Source organism: Saccopteryx leptura, chromosome 6, assembly GCF_036850995.1.
Source record: "Saccopteryx leptura isolate mSacLep1 chromosome 6, mSacLep1_pri_phased_curated, whole genome shotgun sequence".
Classification (NCBI taxonomy): Eukaryota; Metazoa; Chordata; class Mammalia; order Chiroptera; family Emballonuridae; genus Saccopteryx; species Saccopteryx leptura.
The window spans coordinates 164789951-164795927 of record NC_089508.1 but is presented as its reverse complement, the minus strand read 5'-3'; the positions used below and the strand labels follow the sequence as shown (position 1 = coordinate 164795927).

The following is a 5977-nucleotide window of genomic DNA, read 5'->3' as shown; positions in this document are numbered from 1 at the left end:
CCCAGTTTACTACACTTAGCTCCTAGTCTCTGTATTTTCCTATTTCTACGTGACTGACCACTGTTTGTCCAACCTAGCATCCAACCACGGTGTTTCAGGTCTTCATTGCCATGTGAAGGCTCCTGTGTCAGCATGTCAAACTCTTTGTAAATTTTTATTTATTGATATTAGAGAGAGAGGGAGGGAGAGAGATATAGACAGACAGACAAAAACATCGATCTGTTCCTGTATGTGCCCTGAATGGGGATCAAACCTGCAACCTTTGCACATCGGGGCGATGCTCTAACTAACAAAGTTATCTAGTCAGGGCATAACATAAAACTTATATTCAATAAATTTATATGCTTTTCTCCTGTTATTTTGCTTTCATCGGTTTAATTTTCAGACCCAGCCAAAGACCTTAAGAGGGTCAAGGAAACCTTTCTTTCTTCTTCGTCTCAAGGTGTCTAGAACTTCATAGCAACTGTGAATGTGAGGTAGCAGCATGATACTAAGGGGGCCACCTGGGCACTGAGTTTGTGATGTCTTCCTTCAGGACCCAGTCCCCAGCACACCAGGGCGAGGAAGGTCAAAGACACGGAGCTACTTCAAATCTTCCAGTTTAAGTAAATAAAAGAGGTTCCAGTGTCTGAAACTTGCTGACCTCCAAAACATTAAGAGAAACACATATAATGATTCTTACAGATCTGGTCAACCTTATTCTCTTGGGAAATTCTCTTTGCTTTTGGCACACCCTAAACTCAGGTCTGAGGAGGGCTGGTGCCACTAGTGACCCAGCAGCAGAGTTTGGTCTTCAAACCAATAAACCTCTTTGCTGGAATCAGAAAAAAGCTCATTGGGCTCAAGTCCGTTCTCTACCACTCACTAGCTGAGCGATGTAACGCATGGTATGGCCCCTCTGTGTCTCAGCTTCTTCAACTATAGATGAGAATAACAACACATACTGAGGACAACAGTGAACACATTGCAGAATTGTTGTGAGGTCTAAATGAAAAATGTGTGGACATAGCTTAAACTGGAACACAGGAAAGGTTAGCAACTATTATTCAGTATCTGATTCAAAGAGGTTCTCAGCTGTAAGACACATACCGGTATCTATATGATGAGGTCCAGCTGACTTCCTGGGGCCAACTGCCCAGTGTGTGTGATCATCCAGTATCTTCAGGGTGGTTTCCAGTTTAAGGAGCTGCCCTCATTGTAAGGCAGGCTTCCCCAGTGGTAGAAGCTGACTGCCCACATTCCTGGCTTCCCTTGGAGATAGAGTGCAGGTGTGTGAGTGGTCTTCTCCAATCAGACAGCCAGAAGGCCTTCTAGTTACAGGACTAACTTGCAGAATCTATTTTGTGGTAAGGACAGTGGCCCGAGCATTTGGTGCTTGGGAACAGCCATGGGAGAAGCTCAGGTATCCTGGGCCCAGTGTCATGGTGTGAGCAGCAATCTGTGACTTGTCACCACCCAGAGATTTTCTAGAACAGTTTGTCAATGTGGCTTGAGTCTTGTCCCTGGCCTCAGTCTGACACTCCTTAGCCCTCTGGAGAACCTGTGAACCACCTAATAGTCTTTAATAAGTTTCCATTTCTGCTTTGGCTAGCCTGAGTGGGTTTGGGGGCTGGCAGCTAAGAACCTGCTCAAGGTCCCTGTCCACTGGGTTGGCTAGCTACCATGGCAACCAACTCCAAGAAATAATCAGAGCTCTTTTAATTCAATGGAAACTTCAATGTAATGCTTAGTATTTGGAGAGACATGAAATACAAACTGGGACTTGGAAATCTGTTTATTAAGGAGATTTTCATCTTCATGGTATTTGTTATAGCTTTGTCTTCTACTTCTAGTGGAATAATAGAGTAGCAGAGTTGGAAGGAGCTTTAGGAATGTTCCATTTTGCCCCATCAGTTTCAAGTGAGGAATAGGAGTACCAAAGAGAAAAAGTGACTTCCCCAAGGTCAGAGAGCCACTGCTGCCTCGTGTAAAAATCACCAGCTCAGAAGTCAGATACTAGCTCTGCTACTTACTAACTGTGTAATCTGAATCTAGTCACGCAGGCTCTAAGCCAGTTTCTTTGCTCTCCTTATTTGCTAAATGAAGAAAATAACGACCAACATCTTATTGGGTTATTTCAAAGAGTAAATGAGATAATATATCTTAAATTGAATAGTAACTATTCAATAATTGTTAGCTCATATTATTAACTTATTCTTCAACAAATATTTAACATGATCCACTATGACCGAGGCACTATCTTAAAGATTGTGAATCTAAAAAAGAATTAGACATTCTCACCTCCCAACAAACAAAAATCTAGGACTAGACAGCTTCACTGGTAAATTCTATCAAACAATTAAAGAAGGATTAATATCAATCCTTCTCAAACTCTTCCAAAAAATAGAAGGGGAGGAAACATCTCCAAACTCATTTAATGAGGCTAGCATTACCCTGATATTAGAACCAGACAAAGATGAACAAGAAAAAATAATTTCCCTAAAGACTATAGATGTAAAAATTCTCCACAAAATATTAGCAAACCCACTTCAACAAGACATTAAAAAGTACATACACAGTGATCAAGGGAGACTAAACTCAGGAATGCAAAGATGCAAATCAAAATAAATAAAACTCATGTGACCATCTCAATGGATGCAGAAGAAATTTAGTATCCATTTATGATAAAAACTCTACAAAGCAGTTATAGAGGAAACAAACCTCAACATAATAAAGGCCACATATGACAAGCCCCCAGCTAACATCACACTCTATGGTGAAAAGATGAAAGACTTTTCCTTTAAGAGCAGGAACAAGACAAGGATGCTCACTCTCACCACTGTTATTCAACCGAGCAATGAAGGTCCTAGCCATAACAATTAGGCAAGAAAAGGAAATAAGAGGCACTCAAATCAGAAAATAGGAAGGAAAACTGTCACCATTTGCAGATGACATGATATTATTATACATAGACAATCCTAAAGATGGCTCCAAAACCTGTTAGAACTAATGAACAAATTCAGTGAAATTGTAAAATACAAAATCAATATATAAGTCTGTTGTATTTCTATAAACTAATAATAAACTATCAGGAAGAGAATTTTTTTTTTCCTTTTTTTTTTTTTTTTGTATTTTTCTGAAGCTGGAAACGGGGATAGACAGTCAGACAGACTCCCGCATGCGCCCGACTGGGATCCACCCGGCACACCCACCAGGGGGCGATGCTTTGCCCACCAGGGGGCGATGCTCTGCCCCTCCGGGGCGTCGCTCTGCCACGACCAGAGCCACTCTAGCGCCTGGGGCAGAGGCCAAGGAGCCATCCCCAGCACCCGGGCCATCTTTGCTCCAATGGAGCCTCGCTGCGGGAGGGGAAGAGAGAGACAGAGAGGAAGGAGAGGGAGAGGGGTGGAGAAGCAGATGGGCACTTCTCCTGTGTGCCCTGGCCGGGAATCGAACCTGGGTCCCCTGCACGCCAGGCCGACGCTCTACCGCTGAGCCAACCAGCCAGGGCAGGAAGAGAATTTTTTTAAAAAATTCCATTTTACAATTGCATCTAAAATAAAAAAATACCTAGGAATAAATTTAACCAAGAAAGTGAAAGATCTGTACACTAAAAATTGTAAAACATTAAAGAAATTAAATAAGACTCAAATAATTGGAAAGGCATTCCATGCTAATTAATTGGAAGAATATTGTGAAAATGTTTAAAGTACCTAAAGCAATCTACAGATTCAATATAACCCCAAATTTCCAATGGCATTTTTCATAGAAACAGAATTGTATGGGACCACGCACACACACACACAATAACCCAAATAGCCAAAGCATTCTTAGAAAGAACAACAAAGCTGGAGGCATCATGCTAACTGATTTCAAATTATAATATATATTACAAAACTATAGTAATCAAAAGAGTTTGGTATTAGCATAAAACAGACATATAAATTGATGTAATAGGACAGCCCCAAAATAAATGCACATATACATGGCCAATTAATTTAAAAGAACAGAGACAAGAATATACAATGGGGAAAAACAGTCTCTTCAATAAATGGTGTTGGGAAAACTGAAAAGCTACATGTGAAAAAATGAAACTAGACCACTATCTTACACTATACATAAAAATTAACTCAAAATGGATAAAAGACTTGAATGTAAGATTGAAATCATAAAAGTCCTAGAAAAAAACAGGTGGTAATCTCCTTGCCATCGGTCTTGGCAATGAATTTTTGTATTTAACACCAAAAGCAAAAACAAACAAGTGGGACTACATCAAATGAGAAAGCTTTTGCACAGCCCTGGCCAGTTAGCTTAGTTGGTTACAGTGTCATCCCAATACACCCAAGGTTGCAAGTTCAATCCTGTCAGGGTACACACAAGAATCAACCAATGAATGCATAACTAAGTAGAACAATCTCTCTCTCTCCCTTCCTCTCTCTATAAAAATCAATTAAAATGAAATGCTTTTGCACAACAAAGGAAACCATCAACAAAATGAAAAGACAACCTACCAAGTGGGAAAAATATTTGAAAACCACATATCTGATATGGGGTTAATATATAAAATATATAATGAAGTCATACAACTCAATAAAACAAACAAACAAAAATAATTTAAATGGGCAGACAATCTGAATAGAAAATTTTCCAAAGACATACAGATGGCCAACAGACATGAAAAGATGTTCAACAATACTAATCATCAGGAAAATTCAAATCAAAACCACAATGAGTTATCACCTCACACCTGGTAGAAGAGCTATTATCAAAAAGACAAAAAAATAACATGTTGAAAAGGATGTGAAGAAAAGAGAACCCTTGTGTACTGCTCGTGGGAATATAAACTGAGACAGCCACTATGAAAAACGGTTTGGAGTTTCCTCAAAAAAATTAAATATAAAACTGCCAATGATCCAATAATTCCACTTCTGGGCATTTATCCAGAGAAAATAAAAACACTAACTCAAAAAGACATATATGCACCCCTATGTTCACTAGAGCATTATTTACAACAACCAAGATATGAAAGAGGCAGAGGTGGATGAATAAAAAAAATTATACACACACACACACACAGACATACACATACAGTCACACACACACCTACAATGAAATATTACTCAGCCATTAAAAAAGAAGGAGCCGTGGCCCTGGCTAGGTAGCTTAGCTGGTTAGAGCATTGTCCCAATGTGCTGAGGTTGTGGGTCTGATCCCTGGGTAAGGCACATAAGAATCAACCAATGATGGCATAAGTGGAACAACAAATCAATGTTTCTCTCTTTCTCTCTCTCTCCCTTCTTTCCTCTCTAAAAATCAATAAAGTTATTTAAAAAAATCTTGCCATTTGTGACAATATGGATGGACCTTGAGGGTACTGTGCTAAGTAAAAAAAGTCAACAGAGAAAAACAAATACCCTATGATCTCACGTATATGTGGAATCTATAAAAAAACTAAACAAACCAAAATATAAACTCATAGCAACAGAGAACAGATTGGTGGTTGCCAGAGGCAGAGGGTTGGAGATAGGCAAAACAGGCAAAAGGGGCCAAAAGATACAAACTTCCAGTTATAAAACAAGTAAAAGAGATGTAATTATAGTTAATGATACTATATTGCTCATTTGAAAGTTGCTAATTGCACGTGGAAATATGTCTGCTCCTTTTTGCTTTGGGAGCAGGGATACATTCATTACATTAAAAAAGGAGTTCTCAGGGCTGCCAACCTTACAGCAGAGGTTGAGTAGTAGTATATTTCTCCTACATTAAAAAAAAAAGTTTGCTCAGAGAGTAGATCATAAAAGTCCTCATCATGAGAAAAGAAAACTTTGTCATTATTTATGATGACTAGATATATTATAGTGATCATTTTTCAATACATACAAATATTGAATCATTGTTGTACACTTGAAACTAATATAATGTTATATGTCAATTATACCTCAATTTAAAATAAGAAAAGGGAATGAGAAGTTGAACAGGGCTGTGAATTTGAGGAAAA

General features: G+C 38.8%; 1 non-coding gene across 1 annotated transcript; it reads left to right on the top strand.

Annotated features, from left to right (window-relative positions):
* The first annotated feature begins 5614 nt into the window (after positions 1-5614).
* Positions 5615-5744, top strand: LOC136377995 (small nucleolar RNA U109). Its single transcript, XR_010746586.1, has one exon. It is a non-coding gene; the product is annotated as a small nucleolar RNA U109 (small nucleolar RNA).
* Positions 5745-5977: the final 233 nt, after the last annotated feature.